At 37.4% G+C, this 23,313-nt stretch overlaps 2 pseudogenes; one reads left to right on the forward strand and one right to left on the reverse strand.

Moving 5' to 3' along the window:
- Window positions 1-151: 151 nt before the first annotated feature.
- On the reverse strand, window positions 152-266 carry LOC112863061 (U6 spliceosomal RNA; annotated as a pseudogene).
- Window positions 267-11,290: 11,024 nt separating this feature from the next.
- Window positions 11,291-21,412, forward strand: LOC112862921 (activator of 90 kDa heat shock protein ATPase homolog 2 pseudogene; annotated as a pseudogene).
- The last annotated feature ends 1,901 nt before the right edge of the window (window positions 21,413-23,313 follow it).

Below are 23,313 nucleotides of genomic sequence, written 5' to 3' on the forward strand. Positions count from 1 at the left end.
TATCAGTGATCACACAGACTCTACCTTGCCCTGCAAGAAGAAAATTTATGGCCAATATCATCTATAACAAGCCTGGCCACTGAGTTAAGGTTAACCTGAATACATTCCAGGACTGAGGTGGTATCTTTGATCACCTCAACTAATATTGAAGAGAAATTTTGTGTCACTTTTTCCTTCATGAACTTGTGTGTCATCCTTGTGCAGGGGCTATGCTAATCTTCGCTGTATCATTCCAATTTTAGTATATGTGCTGCTGAAGCAAGCACTTATATCACCTTGTCTAATACAATTTTCTAATTCTAATTTTTCCTACTATGACTCAGATTGTAGGGAAAACTATGACATTGGTATAAGTAGCAAATCAGTTACCCCTCTAGAAGGCTCCCCAAGCAACTAAGTGTAGCTCATTTTGGAGATACAATGCAGTCATTTAAGGGTTACATTACCCACTGGGAGTGTTTTTTAACTTGGAGACCTCTTGTGATTACTCTTAAGAGGACAATAATAATTTTATGGGAGAGAAATAAGGTAATACTTGGCTTCCACACAAGACCTATAATCCCAAAAGTACTCTTGATGTCCCTAAAAGGATGGAGCCATTTATAATTATTGGAGCTCCTAAAGTGGAATCTATATCATCCAAGATCACAAGTTGACATTGCCCAGTGTGGCCTCCTAGCCATCTGGTAGGTCTCAGGTTTCTCAATTCAGTTTGAATACTTCAGTCTAGTCATTGTTTTTGTAGGTAATGTTTGAGGACAGTTACTCCACTCTGTCTTATGTACACCATCAGCCAGATAACCTTCATCCATTCCAGAGAATCACTCTGCTACAGCAGTGGAAATATGGATGAAATAGATAACTAAAGGTGTTTACAAGAATTTTACTGGGAAGTATAGGGACTAGGATTATCACCTTCTCTTTTGATAGACTTTTTGGTAATTTTAAGATGAATGGCAATCAAACGGTGGCCAGAGCTTCCTTATAGGAAATTACAGACCCAGAAATCAATTACATTTAAGTGCTTATTAGCTTGGGAAAGATACACAAGAGGATTTTTCTTGAAGAAGGCTCTAGGAGTGGTCTATAGGAAAAAAGAAATATTAATGTTCCTTTGCCATCCGTCTTTCCAAGGGTCTAAGATGATCTTGCCCAAGTGACAGTTTGTTGCTCTCCTCCAGTGCCTGAAATACTTGTATCTCATTACAGTAGCTGTAACTTTACCTTTTCTCAATCATCCCCTCCTGACAGTCACAGTTTTAATTTTGAAGGGACAGGTACAAAAGTTATAAGAACAATTTAATTAAAATTATAAAGCTCTGTTATTTCCCTTACTTTGGCCAGTATGGGCGACTGTCGGCAACTTAACAAGCAATGTACTCAACCAAGTGGTCATTGTCTTTATAATGTAACTATGCCACTCTTCTAAGATAATCTAGATGGTTGAATAAGAATTAAATAAAGGTTGTACAAACCAAGATATCCCAGAGTTGATATTAGGGGAAAGTAAAAAGTACCATGCTCAATAATGGTCAGGGTGGAGTTCCAAAATCTGTATCTATCTCTATCTCTCTCTCTCTCTCTCTCTCTCTCTCTATCTCTATCATCTCTATCTCTTTATCTCTATCTCTATAATCTATTTCTATCTATCTATCAATCTATCTAATCATTTTATCCTTTTTGGAAGCAGTGACTGAAAAGAGATGACCCATTTCTGAGCACAGCTTTATTTGGTGGCAAAGTGATATACTAAGGTGTGTAAATGAGGAAGACTTGAGGGAGATATACCCAGAAACCTTTTTAAGTCAATTTTTGAGAGTATTCCAATGTTCTACAATACAAGATGCCTGTGGTTCTTTTTTTTTTTTTTTTTTTAATTTTTTTTTTCAACGTTTATTTATTTTTGGGACAGAGAGAGACAGAGCATGAACGGGGGAGGGGCAGAGAGAGAGGGAGACACAGAATCGGAAACAGGCTCCAGGCTCTGAGCCATCAGCCCAGAGCCCGATGCGGGGCTCGAACTCCCAGACCGCGAGATCGTGACCTGGCTGAAGTCGGACGCTTAACCAACTGCGCCACCCAGGCGCCCCAAGATGCCTGTGGTTCTTATGTAGTATAGGAAGTCCATTGAATCGCTTAATTATTAGCTCATTGTCATGTGACCTTTAGATAAAAGATGTACCAGTATAAGTCTGTAAGTGGTCTATAAAGCTGAACATGTGACATAGACTAGTTTAAAGAGCCGTTGTAATGTGTCAGACTATGCTGATCAGATATGGAACTGTAATCTGAAAAAAGTCAAGAGCTGTGAGGCATTGCTGATCCCCCTGAGAGGGCTCCATAGTTTGGTTTAGTCAATATGCTTTGAACAGGTGAGTGCAACACCCAATTTGCTGTGGCTTCTCCTACAACAGGACAAACACATCCACTTATGGTAATATTCATATGTCTGGCATGCTGTGGTAAACTGTAGATTATAAATTTATGGTCCTTGGGATGCCTGGGTGGTTCAGTCGGTTAAGCCTCAGACTTCAGCTCAAGTCATGATCTCATGGTTCACGAGTTCAAGCCCCACATCAGGCTCTGTGCTGACAGTTCAGAGCCTGGAGCCTGCTTCAGATTCTGTGACTCGCTCTCTCTTTGTTCCTCCGTCTTTCCCTCTCTGTCTCTCTTTCTCTCAAAAAATAAAAATAAACATTAAAAAAATTAAACTTATACTCCTTGACTATGTGCTCAATGTATGGCGATGGATATGTTGCCATATCTGGTAGGAGGTAAATCTAGACAAGAACAGGAACACTCTAGACAATGCAGCATACCAATTCCACTTGGTCTCATCAAAGAACAGGTCTTCACCGATCACTGTAAGCATCTCCATGATTGGCCCAGATGGTTCAATAAGCAGTATGGTTTGTTTCCACAGTTTGTAGTCCTAAAGAGATGTCTCTAATCTGCCAGTATGTAGTTCACCAGGTGGCAGAATAAATAATCTAGACTACTGGCAGCAGCTCAAGAGGCAGTAAACATAAAATGAGTTTCATCAAGGAGTGTATTGGTTAACTGAATTGAACCATCATGTCCATGCTCAGTTATGCATAGCTGGTGTTGCTGTTGTACAGCTGTAGCAGTCCAGTGGATACCATCAAGTGTCAGTTTAGATGAAATATCAGTGAACAAGGCCTAGGCATTTAGGGTAACCTCCGTGAATCAAGGATCCTGTTGGATCCAAGGACCCAAAGCCAACAGCTTTGCTTCAATTGGTGGAGAGGAGGATAAAGATTTCCTCAGAGAGATGATTACCATTTTTTTTTCTTTTCATATAAAGAAAAGATGCTATTGGGGCCAGGCAGGCACTATTTTTGAATATACCATTTCTATTTGACAAGTGAGGATTATTGGACCCTTCCTTGTTAGCCATTGTTACACATTGAATCCAAGTCAGCCCTACCCCAAATGGTAATATTAGGCTGGAAAGTCACAAAGCCTTCAAGGAATCAGTGTGCAGTTTTAAGTGGAGTCTTACAGCAGCTGATTGCTGCTTTTCATAAGGGGTAACTATGTCATGGAGGCAACAAACCCAAAATATCAAAAAACATCTCTGAATGTAGGGTGCCTCCTTTTGCCAGAGACTCCAGACAGCAAAACTGTCAGTCAGAGGCACTTGCAGCTTCAAGAGGATAGTAGTTTAGAGAACATGGAAAGCTCATTGGATAGTTTCCAGCATACATTTTGGTCTGGACCCCATTCAAAGGATGCTTATTTGTGGTCTAGCCAATATAATGGTCCAAGTAGAATGCCCACTTGCTTCAAATACCCAAAGAGTTCAATAAATTATTGGATCTCTCTTTGGTGAATAGCAAAGTGACAGTAGTTTTTCCTTAACTGCTGGAGGTTTGAGAGTTTTTATATAAACTCATATAGGCCCAAGATACTCCGTGGCTGGTAGCCCTCTGAATTATGTTGGGATTTATCAGCCACTCTTGGTAGAAATATAATAACACTGCAGTCAAGGCCATTGACATAAAGGCTTCTGACTTGCCAACCCCCAACTCATCTTTTTAGTGAAAACTTCAGACGTTAGAAAGTAGAGGCATTAGTGTTATCCTGGCCCAATTCCTGGTGGCAAATGGCAGGGGGAACTTACGTACTCGTAGATGAGTACTGCAAATGTATATTGAAGGTCTTACTATATGAAGGCACTTTGGTCTTGGTCCTTGGGTACCAGTGGGACAGAAAAGAAGGTACTAGCATTGTTCAACACAAAACACCAAGTGTTATCATTCTGTGCAATGGATTCCTTTATAGGACTATAGCAGCAACAGCTGGATCCAGTTAGCAATAATCTAAAGTAAAGCTTTATCTCCTGTTATCATTTTTCACTGACCATAGGTTTGTTGTGTTAATTGGAACCTACTCTTGCTACTTTAAGATTTAACCAAAGCTGTGATTTCCATTTGTCCTCCTTATATTAAATATATATTTTTGTTGGACCACTCTGAGTTGGACAGGCAGACATATTGGGAAGTGATTTATATGTGCCACTAGCAATTTTCTATATGTAACACTCCCTGATTGGGAGAATCCACTCTGGATTTTATAAGTGTTCACAGCACACAGATTAATATACATAAATGTGTATAAAACATTAATATACATTACTGTACATTCAGCAGTGGAAATCCTAATAGTATGCTGAATTGGCCCAAAGAGTCTCATCCACAAAAATTTATTAGCTCTTCTTCCCCAGTGTGTACCTAGCCTAAATTTTATTGCCTGAATCTGGATACCCCTACACCTATGGAACCAGAGAGGATTGTGAGTTGGGCACCTTTCTCCAAAAGAATTATATAAGTTTGAGTTTCTTTTTTTCCCAAATTTTCCAGCTTACCTAGATGGGTGCACATGGCCTTTAGTTCTACTTGTGTTTCAAGGACACCTAGAACTCATTCAAACCATCTTTCTCAAAGTGGCTTAAGTCAGGGTAATGAACAGAGAAGAATCAGAGAGCCTGGAGGAATTAGAAGGCAAGGCACACTTGCTTTCAAATTTGAACAGTGGTGACAGCATGTAGCTCAACCAAATGAACCTCTAATATTTTCAGTCCACCCAAAGCCCTATATGAGCAGCAAGATCATCCTTACTGACACCCCATATTTTAGGTTTGGGGACCCCTTCATTCAACTGCCATTGTCACATTGCTTTCTGGTTGAAGCCGTGCAATTCATTTCCTTTGGCTCATTTGTATTTAATATACAGAGTAATGCTGCCCTCCTCCCCTTCCTCTTCCTCTTCCTCTCCCTCTTTCTCCTCCTGTTCCTTTTTCTCCTCCTTCTCCTCCTCCACCTCTTCTTCTTCTTCTTCTTCTTCTTCTTCTTCTTCACAGATTTCACTCTAATCTAGGGCATTTTCAGTTACATTATCAAAATAACAACTAGTAAGTTCTTGCAGAGTTTCAACATAAAGCCTAAGGGAGTTTTTCACAGTGGCATAACTTGCTAAACAAATTTATCTAGATTTTCTTGGGTCCATTCTCATTCGTTAGTGGGCAATTTCCATCAGCACTGTAAAGCTAATTCAGGGAAGTAAGAACCCCAATATTAGTCAATGCCTCATCCATGGTTTCTCAGAAGAGTTTGTCTTTCCCAAGGAAATATCCTTGAAAGGGACAATACTCCCTCAAAGTAGCCAGGACCCACTGCAAAAAAACCCTGAGGCCATTACTGTCATCTCTGAAAAGATCTAGGGTTGGCATGCTATGTCACAGAAGCCTCTAAGCCATAAGACAACTCATCTATGGCCATTCTTTGTTAACAGGCAGTATGTGCCCCAAGTTAAGCATTATATTCCTCATGTCTCATCTCCCAAATCAACTAACAAAAACTCTAATCCTTTGCCTGATTTCTGCCCACAGAGGTCATAAATTTCCCTCTATTTTTCCTTGGCACATCTCATTTGAATGAAAAGTGGTGGAACTTTCTGTCATCAACCCCCAGGAAAAATTTTAGTACCAGTTGTTGCAAAGCCAAAGACCTGAGGATGATCACTGGGTGGGGGCCCAGTTTCACCTCTTACAAGAGAATTAGCAACACCCTGGGCATCATTTTAGTAGTTGTCTTTATACTTACTTCCTAGTGCTTGGTCTGAAACCATCTCTTCAATTCCTCTTAATTAAAAGATTATAAAGTGGAAGATCCTACTTAACCCACTTAATGATACATGAACTTTCCTCTACCCCTATTAATAAGCCTGTGAGACCCTAATCTTTCTGCTTGGAGAAAGCCATGTCTCCATCAGCATCCCATCTCTCAGAAAAATGGAGGGATTTGAGATTTCACCTAACAAGTTATTCTACCTCTCTTTCACGGATGCTCAGAGAAGATGATCAATCAGGCAGTCAATCTCTTGGATAAGAAACAAAGAACTTTATTATTTCCTATGACTGTTATATCAGTATTTATGTTGGTTCCTCAAGTTCCAGTTCCCATAGGGGAGCACAAAGAAGTTCATATAATATCTATATATGTACTGGGTTACAATACAAGGAGAAAACCTGAGTTAGAAAAACCAAATCCTTTCTACCAGGTAGAAAGTATGCCTGATTTTTACCCAAAGGGAAAGATATTTTTGTTGTACTGGACAGTAGTATTAATGACAACAACAAAAATCAACAAATCCAATGAACCAACCAACCACCAACTAACCAATAAAACAAAACCAAACAAAACAAAAACACCAACACCAAAACCCAACCAACCAACCAACCAACTAACCAACCAACCTACCAACTGTTCTTGCTCCAGAGGAAAGAGCTACCTCTATTTCCTGAGGCTCTTTGCTATGCTAACATCCTTGAAATAATAGTCCAGAACAAAGGCCTAAGACTTGCAGAAATGTGAGAGACCCATGAAGAATTATCTTCCAACATTACCTGTAAAAATGTATTAAAGTGCATGCTCTCCCTATCTTTGTCTCTGTCTCTGTATCCATCTCTGTCTTTTCTACAGTCTCTCTCTCTCTGTCTGTCTCTCTCTCTCTCTCACACACAGACACACACACAAACACACACACACAGCAAATGTTGAAGAAGTGTTTCTGAGGTATCTTACAGCTTTAAAACAATTCTCAGGAATTTTATAATAAAAAATATTAGGATGTTCATTTGATGTGAACCTTAGAATTTCTTTAATAGCTGATAGGATAAGAAACTCTGACTTCTTCAGTAATCATTAATGGGAAATGGAATAAATTCCTACCATATTCATAAACTAGATAAGAGGAATGGTGGCAGAGAATAAATGGGAAACTGATATGTGGCAACGTTGAAAGTCACAAAATTAGGAGCATTGTGTGCAGCTAAGCAGATATCAGGCTGAGGAAATAGGCTGGAATGAGAAAGTTTGGCAAATATTTGAAAAAAGAAAACAATTTGAGTTAAATTTATAAATGAAAAGAAATCCAGTCAGTTAAGGTGATGGAGGAGGAGTGAGGGTAAAGCAGTCCCGCTTCACTGAGCAAGATAATAGTCTGCTCAGAGTATTCTGGACCCTGGAATTTTAGAGACTAAAGATTTAAGGTGGCTATAAAAGAATGAATTGTAGTAGTTGACATAGGAAGGATGAATAAGGATATCAATTGAAGCCTACTCAATGTAAGAAAAATCTGGCAATGTTTCAGAGATGATGATAGTCAAAACTATATATGGAAGAAGAAAAAATTCCTCTCAGAATTTTTCAGTACAGAAGCCATTTAACTCACATGGAAGTGAAGGTCTTTGGGACAGCCAGCTATTTCACAGGACATAAAGATCTTCTCCAGTGGGAGGTAACAGATATAGCCCTCCCAGCTCCTGTCTGAAGATATATGCAGCCCAAGTTTAGGAAATGCCTATTATTATATTATTTTTATTGTACCATAAATATTCATAGCATCATACCACAGAGGAAAATTGTGCCGAAGGAGAGATAGAATTCCAGCATCAATGAGCTTATGGAGCAATGTAATATGCAGAAGGAACAGAAGGAGAAATGTAATATACTGACTTTTAATTTTTATTTGAGACTGATGTTCATGCCTATCTAAAGCCAGGCTCATTAGCAGAGGAGCAAAATAAATTATATTAGTACAGGAGGGAAGCATACTACAAATCCCAGACTCTAGTTTTGACAGACTTATTTATTGCATAAATATGATGAAAATGTAATGATTACCATTTATAATTATGTTTTGCAGCCAGGTTTTGTTAGTCCTTTTTAGAAACGAACACATGTAATGTACAAGGGATATAGAATAAGGCCAGTTTATTCTCTCAAGAACAAATATCTTTGTACAGTCAAGGGTGTCACACATAGAATGGACACTTCTTATTTGATATTCCCATCTGGATCTGCCTTGAAACTGGGAACCAAAAAGAGCAATGCAGAGGTTTAATATATCAAGACTTAGTCTTCCTAAAATCTCTAGCATAATTCCACAATGAAATACAGTCCATTTGTACTTAGCTTTCTCAGAAGCCACCTACTTTGATTGACTCTTGAATCATGCTGCCTGTGTAGTCTATCTTGCAACAAAATCTAAGTTTATGTGTTATATGTATTACAGAAGCTAAACACATCTGGAAAGTAGGACTGTGGAAACACATTTGTATAGATTTGTGTACATTGTCATGTACACAACAAAGCGGATTTTGAATTGCAACTTTGGAATACAGTTCTATCAGTAGCTTTGTGTAGACATAAGTATGTGGAATTGACTTTGAATTCTAGAAGTATGGGTTCAGTTTGATTTTACTTGCAACATCTCTAGGGAAACCACTGAAGAAAGTTGTATTATCAAGTAAATAATAATTTTAACATTTATCCAGTCTTTTCTATGTGTCAGGCATGAGATAAACATTTATATGCAAATTCTTATTTAATTCTCACCACAATCCCATGAGGCAGATACTATTTATTATCTCAATTACATACATGAGGCTTAGGAAGTTATGTAACTTTCCTGAACTCATAAACCAGTTAAATGATATTATCAGGACTTAGGCCAGGTTCTAAATGACCTTGGAGTCCAAGTTCTTCATCAAGATCTCTGCATGATCTTGAGAAACACCTAAGCACAGTCTAGGATTCTGCAAAGAAATAAATCTAAAATTGATTTGAAAAAGAAAGATGAGGCATGTAATTCAGTTAACTCTGTTAGAACATGTTATTTAAAAAATGTTTTCTGTTCTACTCTCCCACATTGGAAAGTTATCTTTATCAAGAATCCTGAGTCACAGAGTGGAAATCCAACCTGGGAAACTGCCCTGCAAATACAAGCTGCTTTTTTCCAAAGGGCCCTGCATTATTGTGGGTGGTTCAGCATGAAATATCACCTTTTTCAGAATCATACTCAGTCCATTATAATCCCAACGATAATTTCAACATCTCAACTTTATAGCTAAATCTCTCAACAATAGTTTGTTATGAAAAATAGGGACACCTGGGTGACTCAGTTGGTTGAGCGTCCGATTTTGGCTCAGGTCATGATCTCATGGTTTGTGAGTTCAAGCCCCGCTTTGGGCTGTGTGCAGATAGCTCAGAGCCAGGAGCCTGCTTCGGATTCTATGTCTCCCTCTCTCTTCTCCTCCCCTGCTCATGCTCTGTCTCTTCTGTCTCTCAAAAATGAATTAACATTATAAAAAAAATTAAAAAAAAGAAAAAGAATTTTAAGAATTAAAGAAATACCTTAAAACGCTGCAAGTTACAGAGTCCATGTTTAGACATATCATTGAGTACAGAACAGTCATACTTAGTAGTTCAATGTATATTGATCAGAAATAATAGTTCTCTAATCTTGCAAAATGATTTACTCAATAAAATATTTAAATGATCTATATAAATGTTCAGGTGAAAGCTGAACAATTACATTATTTAATTGTGCTCAATTATTTTCCTGGGAAAATTTTGATAGAATAAATGAATCACCACTTTGTATGAGAACTAAGAGACAAGAGTATTAAAAATATATAGCCACAATAATTTGTTAATGGATACACAAGGTAAAAAAGATGTAAATTATAACATCAAAACCATTAACTATGTGTGGAGGGGCAGTGAGAGAGTTAAAATGTAGAGCTTTAGTATGTATTCAAAGTTAACTTAAACTAGACTGTTATAAATATAAGATGTTTAAATATAGAGAATAAACTAGTGGTTGCCAGAAGGGAGATGGGTAGAGGAATGGTTGAAATAGGTGAAGGGAATTAAGAGGTAAAAACTTCCGGTTATAAAATAAATAAGTCATGGAAATGAAAAGCACAGCATAGGGAATATAATCAATAATATTGTTATAACTTTGTATGGTGGCAGATGGTAACCATACCTACAGTTAACATTTCATAATGTATATAAGTGTCATATCACTGTGTTGTACACCTGAAACTAATATAGTATATGTCAATTATACTTCAATTTAAAAAAATAAGTAAAGGATGTTTTATGTAAACCTCATGGTAACCACAAAGCAAAAATCTATAGTAGGAACACAAAAGATAAAGAGAAGGGAATCTAGAATAGAATATCATCATATAGAATATCATCATATCACGAAGAAGAAAGCAAGAGAAAAGGGAAGAAAAAAGGAATTACAAAACAGGCACAAAATAACAAAATGGTGACAGTAAATCCATACCTATCAATAATTGCTTTAAATGTAATGGACTAAATTCTCCAATCAAAAGACGAAGAAAGACTGAATGGGTAAATAAAATAGCACCCAACTATATGTTGCCTATAGGAAATCCATTTCAGCATTAAGAATACACAGACTGAAAGTGATGGGATGGAAATAGATATGTCATGCAAATGGAAACCCAGAGAGGGCATGGGTAACTATACTTAGACAAAATAGACTTTAAGACAAAGTTTGTAATAAGAAACAAAGAAGATCATTATATATTGGTAAAGAGGTCATTCTAACAAAAGGATATAACATTTCTAAATATTTTATGCACCCAAAATCAGACTGTCTAAATATATAAAGCAAAAGCAACAGATCTGGGGAGAAAGAAACAGCATAACAAAAATAGTAGGGAACTTTGATATCCCACTTTCAATAACTGATTGATCATCCCAACAGAAAATCTATATGGAAACATTAAACTTAAACTATGCATTAGACTAGATGGACCTAACAGGCATACACAGAATATTCCATCCAAAAGCAACAAAACACACATTCTTCTCAAGGGTACATGGAATATTCTCAAGGATAGATCATATGTTGAGCCTGAAAGAGGTATGGTGTCCATGCAGACATGGCCAAATAGGTCCAAGAGGACTCATCCTGGATTGTGCAGGAGCAGGAGCTTGGACCAACGTGAATATCTGGCACTGGACAGAATGGGTCACCATCAGCTGGCCCAAGGGGAAGCTCTGTGAAGTCCTGATGGACATTGTTGTGGAGAATTCAAGATCATTGAGCTGAAGGAAGTGGAAGGCAAGGTTTCCAGCAGCAGCCACAAAGGAAAGCCGATTTTCCTCAATGAGTGGAACATGAAACTGGAGTGGAAAGGTTCAATTAAAGAATCTGGTGTGAGGCACAAAGGATTGATTGAAATTCTGAATCTCTCTGAAGAAAATGAAGTAGATGACGCTGAGGTAAACATGAGTAAAAAGAAAAATGATGGAGATATATGGAAGGATATTAAGAAAACTTTAGGCACCACCAAGTCAGGGAGGTTCTTGGAGATTACCTGAAGCAATTTAAGACAGAATTTACAATGGGAATAATTTTACCATTGAAAACTTTGGCAACCCAGGAATTGACTGCTAAAAGGAAAGTGAGTGAGAGTACTTTACAGGCCTCATTTCCAGTGGCGTTGGGAATAAGGATTCTAACTGTGGCATTACTCATGATGAAACTGTTTGGCACAACTGTGAAACAGCTGTGCAGCATCTTCACTGTGAAAGACTTTGTGCAAAATTTTCTAAATCTTCAGTTGTATTAGAAGCTGTAAAGGGAGGGAAATTCTAGGAATAAAGGATACATCACTGGTGAATATATAAAATTGTTAACAAATAAAAAGGTCATCATGAAATGGAGATGTAGGGACTAGCTAGAAGAACACTATTTGACAGTTGCACTGAATTTTGTGTCCTCATCAGGGCAAATGAAATTACAGTTGAAAGGTAAGAGTTCCTGTCCCTAAAGAAGAGAACATGAAATTCTGTTGCCAGAAGCAGCATTTTGAAGAAATAAAAGGTTTGCTGCAGCTGACCACCTTAAATTGTGAATTGGAAAATTTTATAAGGGGATTACTTTCTGTAAGTAGAAAAAGTGTCAAGTTTACTTCTTCCCCATTGTTACTTTTAAAAAAGAAAACAAAAACTATTAGTTTATATTGGATGAAATCCATGAACTTATAGGGAATGTAAAGCATTGTTTTAATCTTTACTATGGCTTGATTCTGCATTGAGTTAAAAGCAGCAAGCAACCTGAAATCAGATATTAACCTTACCTCCCATAGACACTCCTTTGGGAATAGATTGAGTCCCTGAGTACAGATAATGGAAGTTTCCCAAGCTAAAGTTTGTCTGAGCAAATTTAGTTCAGGAAGAAAAAATAATAAATTGCATGTTGATAGTATTTATTCATTGAAAAACAAACAGGGGAGAAAACCAAATGAAAACAAAAAACTCAAAATGAAAACCTTAAAACATACTTGTTTTTTTCTTCATGTTTTTACATTTTAGTAAAGAAGTTCTACCTGACCTCTCATTACATTTTCTTGAAGAGAGCAATGCACTTATTATCTATTCAAATTGTTCTGCTAAAAAGATAGGGAAAAAATTAAGCACAGTATTTACCAAATTATTAATACTCCAGAATTGTAATAGCCATTTTTGTTTACATTTTGAAATTAGATCCAGAGAGGAAGTAGATGATCCATTATGGAAAAATCTTTTAAAGTTCAAACTGCAATTTTAAAACAACCCTTTCATTCTCCCTATTTTGTGAATACAGGGTGGATATGGATTAGCTTTGAAAAGGAAAGGATTCAAAAACTACAAAATGGACAGGCCTGGGGAGCAAGAGACCCAAGTCATGCTCCTAGGTTTACTGCTAGTACTAATGTGGGCCTCAGTTGCAAGGTCAACAGCACAAACCTCACTCTTGTCTTCATACAGTGTGAAGGAACTTTACAAATATCTATGAAATGAAGCACGTGGCTGTTCTTCGGAGTTTCAGCATGGCCATGAAATCTGTCTGTGCAAAGCAGTTCTAGTGCTCCCTTGAGGGTTGGAAATAGTCACAGAAGAAGCTAGCCTTGGACCCAGCTCAGTCAGAAGGTTCTGTATGAAATGAGGTAATGAGGTTTTGTTGAAGTGGGGATCAGTTTAGAATGCTCCCAAGGAGCATGAACAAAACCAGATGGTCTTTGAGGTAAACTGTCAAAGTTCCCAGGAAAGAACTCCAAGAATGGACTAAGAATGATCCATCCATGACGCTACTATAAACTTCTCTGGTCCCTTAATGGTAACAGTCCTTCCAGAATTTCTTTAAATCTCCAAATTTATATCTGTGTAAAAATTCATGACTGGGAAAACTTCTGTGCTGCTGATTCCCTTCCTGAGATACAGTCATGCACACAGGGGCACTGGTCAGTTGCCTCCAAATTTACAGAACTCAGAGATTTGTTCTCACCATAGGAAGTCCAACCACTCTAGGGGCTAGTGCAAAAGCAGTGCATTGAGAAAGGCCCATTCTTTGTGTAAAAGAGTTTCATATGTTACCTTGTGTCTTGCAACCTTGTTATGATCACATATTAACTCCAGGAGACCTTTTCTTTTTTCTTTTCTTTTCTTTTCTTTTCTTTTCTTTTCTTTTCTTTTCTCTTCTCTTCTCTTCTTTTCTACTCTTTTCTTTTCTTTTCTACTCTTTACTTTTCTTTTCTTTCTCCTTGCCTTCCCTTGCCTTCCCTTGCCTTCCCGTGCCTTCCCGTGCCTTCCCTTCCCTTCCTTTCCCTTCCCTTCCCTTCCCTTCCCTTCCCTTCCCTTCCCTTCCCTTCCCTTCCCTTCCCTTCCCTTCCCTTGCCTTGCCTTCCCTTGCCTGCCTTCCCTTGCCTTCCCTTCCTTCGCTTCCCTTCCCTTCCCTTCCCTTGCCTTCCCTTCCCTTCCCTTGCCTTCCCTTCCCTTCCCTTGCCTTGCCTTGCCTTCCCTTGCCTGCCTTCCCTTGCCTTCCCTTCCTTCGCTTCCCTTCCCTTCCCTTCCCTTCCCCTCCCCTCCCCTCCCCTCCCCTCTCTTCTCTTCTCTTCTCTTCTCTTCTCTTCTCTTCTCTTTTCATCAATTCTTTTGGGTTTTCTACATAGATAATCTTATTCTCTATGTAATCTATTTTTCATTGTCAATCTGGATTACTTTAGTTTATTTTGCTCTTTCTTTATGAGAGTTCTTATCATGAATGGTTGCTGGACTTTGCCCAAATCCTTTTATATAATCATGTGATTTTTCTTTTTAGCTTATTGATGTGATGAATTACATCAATTCGTTTTTGAGTGTTGAACCAGCCTTGCATACCTGAGGTAAATCTCACTTGGTCATGTTGTATAATGCTTTTTATACATTGTTAGATTAGATTTGCTAATATTTTGTTTACGATTTTTGTATCCGTGTTCAGGAAAGTTATTGGTTTTAGTTTTCTTTTCCTATAATGTCTTTTTCTGGTCTTGGTATTAGGGTAATACTGGTCTTTTAGAATAAATTAGGTTGTATTCCTTCTACTTCTATCTTCTGAGTTTTCAAAGAATTGGTATAGATTATTTTTTAAATGTTTGGTAGAATTCACTGGCCTGGTGCTTTCTATTTTCAGAGATTGCTGATTGTTGATTCAATTTCATTAATAGATGTAGGCCTATTCAGAATGTATATTTCTTCTTGGGTGAATTTGGCAGATTAAGTATTTCAAGGAATTGATCTATTTCATCTAGGTTATAAAATGTGTAGGCATTGAGTTATTCATAGTATCTAATTTGCTTTATTATTATCCTTTTACTGTGCAATCTTTATCTAGTTTTTTAAGCTGGAAACATAGGTTATTGACTTAGATCTTTCTTCTTTTCTAAGATATTTATTTAGTGGTATATATTTCCTTCTACTTACTGCTTTCACTGCATCTCACAACTTTTGATAAGTTGTATTTTCATTTAGTTCAAGATATTTTAAGATGTATCTTGAGATTTTTTTTTTGGCCCATGTGTTATTTAGAAGTGGATTTTGTTTCTGACACTATTCAATATGCAGGCTATTTTTTCTCCTCAATGATTTTAAAATCATACTTACAACGCACAAATTTGTATATATACAAAAACATATTTCATGCTTCTTATTCTGTTTTACGGACATATTTGTCTATTTCCATGTATACACTACAATGTTTTGCTCATTTGGCTTTATAGTGCTTTGATTTTTTGTACACCACTAATTCTCAATACCATGTTGTTTCATGTCGCTAGGAAATATTTGGAAGGTATGGGAGTGTTTTAAGGTGTCACAATGGCTGAAGGTATGCCACCTGAATTTACTAAGTGAAGGCCAGAGATGTTGATAAATTCCAATAAATGAAAGAGTGCCACTGAACAAAAAAAAAAATATTTTAATCAAAATGTCAGAAATACCTTATTTGAGAAACCCTGTTTAAGGAAAAGAAAACAAAAAACAAAAATGAAAGAAAACAAATGAACAAAAATTAAATAAAAAACAATGTAGAATCAGTAGGTCAAGTACAATTTTTAAACACGAATTTGGCTGGCATTCTTTTGAACCTATTAAGTAATTTGGAGGAGAATGAAGGTAAAAGCTGATCATCTAGGAAAACCAATTTTCACCTATTTGACATCTTTAAAAAAGTTTTATTTTTTTCCTCCACTTAGGTTTTATACATCCTTGTCAGATTAATCCATAGTAACCTCATAGGTTTTGCTAGTACTGTGAATCAAATTTGCCTTTTATTTTGCATGATATTTTTTATCATATATTCCCATTGTATTTTCTAGTAGTTATAGATTATGCGAAAGAATAAGAAAGCCATCAAGTTTTGTTTTTTGTTGTTGTTATTGTTCTTGTGGGTTTTTTTTTTGTTTGCTGATATACTCAATAATATTTTAGAACTCTTTAATTAGACCTAATTTTTAAAATTTGTTTGGTTTATTAATTCTACTATTATTTTGAGATAGACCGTCATGTTTTCTGCAAGAGCAAATTTTTTCTACCATTCAAGTATCTCATGTATGTGTTACTTTGTATAATTACATTAACTAGGAACTCAAGTAGTGATGATACTGGCATCTTATTTCTCACTTTAATGGACTGTTGCTAATATTTTGTCATTAAATGTACTGTTGGCTCTGTTTCTACTAGATATGCTTAAACAAACATTTTCCTTTATTCCCAGAATATCAACTATTTTTTTATAAAGAAATGTTAATCTGAGTATACACTCTGCAGAAAACACTAAATTATTATGGTTTAATTGTTTAATATAAGATGAAAAGTGGGAGACACCTAATTGACCAAGTTGTTCCAATGGCAATTTTAAAATCAATTTTAGTAACAATTCCCCCAATACTCTCTTCTCTCTGTATTTACATATTTGTATTTATTTTCTTCAAATTTGAAATGGCTCTAATGTTGATTCTACCTCAGTATTACTACTGCTAATTAACAAACACCTGTAAGGTAAATACTATATGCTGGATACTACTCTAAATGTCTTGTGTATATTACTTAGTTTTTCCTCCCGACATCCTCATGTAGATATTATTGCCTTCATTATAGAGATAAAGAATCAATCACAGGAAAGATAAGTGACTCATACAACTGATAATTAACTATAATGAAAGATATTGGATGAAGATGGCGTACTAATCAAATGTCTCTTAATACCCTTCCCACTTAATCTCAAATAATGAATGTCTTTATTGCATTCCTATGTATCACTGAAAGATATGATCTTTTGTTTCTCATCTGTTCGTTTTGTATTTTTTCTGATAGTTACCAGTGATCTGTATTTGGATTAATGTCCTTCAGATTTATGATCTATCATTTTCTGGGGTGTGTAGCACTGTTGTATCTAGCAGCAAATCTGTACAATGGCACCAGTGGTACCTATGGGGCATCCACACAAGTGCATTTCTTCAGCATAATCTTGGCTGTGATTCCTCCTACAAAGCTTCTGTTGTTTTCTGCCCATTTTCCTAGCAGCTCTTCCATCCTGCCAGCTAATTCTGTGAGCTATCCAACATTCTTTCAACAAATTTATTTTCTCTTTTTATTAGCTAGAGCTATTTTTGCTGCCCACAACCAAAATCCCTAACTGAGAAAGTGTTACCAGGGAATGGGTGCATTGGATACCTGCAAGAGAATGTGGAGACTATCAATCCTTTATCTGGCAGAGCTGGGTCAGAAACTAGTCAAAATCTTACTTAAATGCCAATATGGGAATTCAGCAGCCGTGAAAAAGCGAATCAAATTATTGCCTGTGGTCACCTGGCATCAAGTGCTCGTTGCAGGCATGACTTTTGGGAGTTGAGTTGCGTCTACCATACAACAATAGGGTGTACATGAAGAATTTATGGGCTTAGTAAAGGGGCAGCTGCTTTATACATCAATGGGCAGCTTAAAGAAAGAGAATGACAAGTTAAAATCCTTGAATTCTAGGCTCATAGCACTGACTAAAATCCAGGGAGTTTCTAGGATCAAGATAAAAAGAATCTCTTATCTTTTGTTGCTGCAGGGACTGAGCTGGGTAAAAAACAAAATGTGGTCTTGGAGATAGCAAAATTCAACTATCAGTTGAATTCAGAGCTTTTCCTTCTCTTGTGTGAAAACTACAAAATTGGTAGGAAAAGAATATGTCGGTGTTCTGAACACTAACTTCCACCCGTAGTCCATTGACACTGAAGAACATACTAAAAAACTTCCTCATAGTTCTCCCTAAAGACAACTGTAACCACTTACCAGGACCAGGGTTTATTCCCCAGGGAAAGGGGAATACGCAAATCTTTGGAAGATGCTATATACAAGCCTTAAGCATATATTAATCCATTGTGCCTATTGGGAAGATTTTCTTTCTTTATGACCTACAAGACCACTTGTGGAGCTCAGGATCAAAATAATGCCACAGGAAGTCCAGTTTTCTCTGGTGCTGGTATATCATGTAGATCTTCACAATTGTTTTACATTACCTTAAACAACAATCTACAGGAGTTTATGGGAGGTGGCTGTTGGTTTTCCTAGATAATAAGGGATTCCCAAAGCAGCTAACTTGGAGACTAATAACAAGGATTTGGGGGAGAGGGGAAAAACAGAGAATTTCTTAAAATGAGCTAAGAACATAAAGAATATCCACGCTGCATGTTAAACTCAAAGGACATTTCCTCTCATAATAATTGGGTGGACAAGAGACCATAATTTCTCAGTGTCAGTTACCTCTCCTTCATAGCAACTTCAGACCTTACTTAATGAACAAAGTGACTATGGTGATAAAGACGAGTGCCATTCACAAGTGCAGCAACACAGGATTCCCTTTACAAGTGTATGAGGATAATTTTCCGAAAATGGTAAAAGTGAGCCTTTAATATTGCATCATATGTTTTGGTGTCCATTGAATTTCTTTTTTAATAATTTTGCCATGGAGAGTCCCTATATTGTGGATTAGATACTTATTTTGGATTTGGGTTTAGATTTAATTTCTCTATACATCACGCCTCAAGTGAGCATTGTTAATGAATATCTGAGACAACTGGGCGCCTTATTCAACATCATAACCTCTCATATTTTCTTCCAAGTAAAGAACTTAACCTTCCATAAAAGAAGAAAAACAATGGGATAATGCCCTCATGTTGCTTTAATCTTATCACATACCTTATTGAAGAATCAGTTATGATACCAAATCATAGAATGTTATTTATGATTTGAAATATTGACTAATATATATACCATTTCTTGCATAGTCAGTATGTATGAGTCCAAAACTTAGGATTGGAATTGGAATTAACACCTCTCCCAATTAGACTTAATTAACCACATTTTCCCCCATTCTTGAAATTATGGCAAATACTGGCTTAGAAGTCAGTAATAACCAAGGAAGAATTGTTCTACCAGAGAATTCAGCAATGGTTACATGTAAGTAAACAATGCCACCTAGACAATTTAGTGTCTGATTACAATGAGTGAGTAAATGTTGGGGGTACTAAATAGATCCTGAAAATCAAGAGAAAAGGGTGTTGATGCTGCATCAGGGAGAATGAGAACCTAGCTGTTCCCTGGGGAATTTTGGTAAAATCTCTAGTTGTGAAAGACTGAGACTCTACATATAGGGCTAGCAAGAGCTCAGAATCCATTGCAATGAAGGGTTGATGACATTCTGGCTAAAGAATTCTACAATAGTAGATGACAGAGTAAATATAGAATGTATAGAGAAAAATAGAAGTCATATATATAAAACTTTGCAACCATTATAAAAATGATTATGGCTTCAATGTATATATCTTCACACATACATAGTCTCTGTAAATCTGATTATGAAATATATATAGATATATATAATTGTAATTTATTTCTCCTTTCATTTCCTTTCAATTCAGGCATCGCTGCAACAGGAATAAGTAATAGTGAAGGTTATACTTATGGACATATTTTGTTGAGAATCAAGACTGGTGTCAAGTGAACTAGGGTCAGAGTGGACATTATTCAAGGATTCTGGTCTTGTAGGGAGATGCAGTGACTAAAGAGAATTATAGTTTGCCCTTTTGAGACACTGGTGAAAATGGATTTTTCTATGAGAGGAAGTTGCATGGTGTTAGACAAGAGGTTTTATCTGTTATAATAGGAAGAAGACTTTACATGAATGCTGGATTGCCAAAAGGACAATTACTAGTGGATATATTTGGGGACCATCATACAAATGGTTGCCTTTTGGGGAAATAAAGTCCTCATTATGTGGATCTTGGAGGGAGTCAGGTTTCAGTATCAGACAAATAGGGTCAAATACCTTTTTTCTTTCTTTAGTCACCTAGAGCAGGGAAACTGAGTTAGGTTGTACCAACCGGATGCCCCACTTTTAATTTTGAAGGAGTGATACAAGTAAGAATTTGTTAAAAATTAATTGACCATAGTTGTCACATCGCAGGGCCCAGTGACAGCATGTCTAATTACAGAAGTATCCAGAGCAGCAAAGCAAGGAAACCTATGTTCTAACCAGGGACTTCTTTTGGTGGAACTTACGTGTGGTCTTTGAAGATTGACATTCTTGTTTTCTAAAATATGATTATCTAGCTTCAATTCAAGTCCAATCTCAACATCACCTCCAATAGAACACTCTCTCTGACCCCATATAGCTTATTTAAATGTCACTTCATGGGGCGCCTGGGTGGCGCAGTCGGTTAAGCGTCCGACTTCAGCCAGGTCACGATCTCGCGGTCCGTGAGTTCGAGCCCCGCGTCAGGCTCTGGGCTGATGGCTCAGAGCCTGGAGCCTGTTTCCGATATTGTGTCTCCCTCTCTCTCTGCCCCTCCCCCGTTCATGCTCTGTCTCTCTCTGTCCCAAAAATAAATAAACGTTGAAAAAAAAAATAAAAAAAATAAATTTCACTTCAGGTGCGCTTGGATGGCTTATTCGGTTGACTTCCCGACTCTTGATTTCGGCTCAGGTCATGATCTCACGGTTTGTGAGTTCGAGCCCTGTATTGGGCTCCACACTGACAGTGTGCAGCCTGCTTGGGATTCTCTCTCTCTCCTCTCTCTGCCCCTCCCCTGCTTGCACCTTCTCTCTCAAAAATAAAATAAATAAACTTTAAAAAGCGCCGCTTCAAAAACTTTGTATTATCACCTCTATCATGGTACTTCTTATATTATAATTGCTTTCTTTATCATATTACCTGATCCAATTAGAAAGAGGAATAAAACTTTCTTATGTTTAAGACACTCTAGCCTTACACAGGGCCTCGTATAAAGTAAGAACTCTGAAACTATGGTTCCAGTAAAGGAGTATGGCTAATTTTTTGGCCATGACCTATGCAAGCTATCAAGTTATTGCCTTTGAGCTCAAACTCTTTCTTCTAGACCCTGTTCTGTGATGTTAAGTAGGGCTGGAAATTTTCAAATTGTGTTTGCTTTGCTAGCAGCCTCTCTGTTAGTCTTGGCCAGTAGAAAGCAGCAGAGGGAGCTGTAAGGATGGAGGAAGAACAGGGACTCGCATCTTTGCTTGCTGTTGGCTTCCTGTTGGCTTCCTGTCCCTTTCAGCATCACCCTGGCCGCCTCTCACCTCTTTTCCCTGGCAGCAGCGGTTTGTTTCAGCAAAATGTTGAACTGAGTTTTCAGGGTTTCAGCGCTTACAGAACCAGCTTCGATGTGTTGCTGTTGCTCAATATCCCCCGTTAGATGACTGGTCCTAGTCCCATGAGTCTTTTCCTCCAAGATAAGAGACACCAGCATGGGTCAAGCAGCAGCCCCTTCTCCAAGGTCTTAGTTTCAGCTCTGTGGGACCCCTCCTCCAAGCTTGCATGTTTGCCACTCCAGCCCTAGGATGTAGACACTCCTATAATTACTTAGTTTTCCCTCTTCATTCTTCAATACCTAATTTTCAACTTTTATATAAAACTGCTTCTGTTAAAATAACTGATTGGATTTTTTTCCTCTTTTGACTGCACCCCGGCTGCAGTTAAACTCCTGTTTAAACTCCTTCCCAGGGTAGTGAAGGCAAAAACATGTTCTATTGTATCCCGAACTTCTGTTCTGGCCTATTCAAATCCTAACTAGCTCAGAAAAGTGCATCTTACTGTTTGTGTTTCTGCGTGTGATATATTGACTCAGAGAACTAGAAAAATCCAGGTGCTGAAGCCAATTTGAATTGTATTTTCAGTAGTCACAATCAAAATATGTAATGAGGATGCTCGTGTTTCACTCTATTTTTGTATTGTTTGAATAATTTACAAGAAGAATCGTGGATCAATCAAGGTCCTGCAGAAAACAGATTACATATTCAAATCAGGTCATTTGAGATGAATTTAATAAGAAGACTATTTACAAAAGCTAGGGTCGGGTATAGGGAAAACAAGAGAGAAGATGCAGTACCCCAGGGTGAGTTATGTGGACAGACTTGTTACCACCCTTAGATCTGAAAGGACTAAAACCCATAGGGAGACCTGTCAGCAAGAATCACCTGTCAGGAGCTGTGACCTTTGGCGGAGGTACACAGTCAACCTGCAGAGAAGGAGCCAGGGGAATAAATTCCCCCACCCAGCTCTGATCTCCTGCCAGGGATCCCCATTAGCAGAGCTCAGCTGGAAACCAGAGGGCAAGGGAATTGCTTGATGCAGTTCACATAGGTCAGTCTCCTGGTCTAGCTGGGTGGAGAAGGAGGAACAGAGGATCTAGAGGAGTAAATGAGGGATGCCTTGCACAAATGGGTTAATTGCATATGTAATTAAAATGCTTTTAATAACAGCAACATGTTTAGGAAGAAATTGTTTTGAATAAATGAAGAAAATATACTGAGGGTCGGCAGAGGGGGAGTGGGGTGGGAAGGGAAGAGAAGCACATTCACAAAACATTTCTGGAAGCACAGAAGTTAAATATCAAAGAGAAACACTCTGTCATCTGAAAACATGAAAGGAATTGGAAACATAACGGTTCGAAGTAACATTTTTATTTTTAACAATAAATACAGATTTTTTAACAAACTTCCATCTTGATTCTGGAAAGCATTTTAGTGCTAAGTAGCATAAAAAAACACTGAAACAGTTTGACAAATACCTCTACACACAGATAACATGTGTATATATGTATGCTTTAACATTTCAAAATATAATATGTGATAAGTTGCAGAGCATTTATAATTAATTAAGCTGTTTTCACAGCCCTCTAGAAGAATATTTTTCCAGGATAGCTGACTGCATAATGTTGTGCATGATTTATTTATAGACTACTAATGAAGACATATCTAATCATCATAATTAATTGGTATTTTTGTGCTTTGGGGCCTAATCACAAAATCTTTCATATGCTGGCTCAAAGTAAACCTGCTATGGGGCAAACATTTAGGACAAACCCTGCTTGCTTTTTCTAATATACAGCTCCACTGTATTGATTTATTTATTCAACATTTCTGGCTGTTATTATACAATGTCAGGGCAAGTAGCCCATTTGGTCAATCCAGTTTTTCTTTTAAGGATTTTCTTGAACAAATCAACAAACAAAAAGAAACCAGGGGAGTCATATGTGGCATGATAGATGAACACTTGAGTTGTTTACATTATTTATTATGTTATATTACTGTCAGG

This window comes from Puma concolor, chromosome B2, assembly GCF_028749965.1.
Source record: "Puma concolor isolate L17-30 chromosome B2, mPumCon1.1.hap2, whole genome shotgun sequence".
Lineage (NCBI taxonomy): Eukaryota > Metazoa > Chordata > Mammalia > Carnivora > Felidae > Puma > Puma concolor.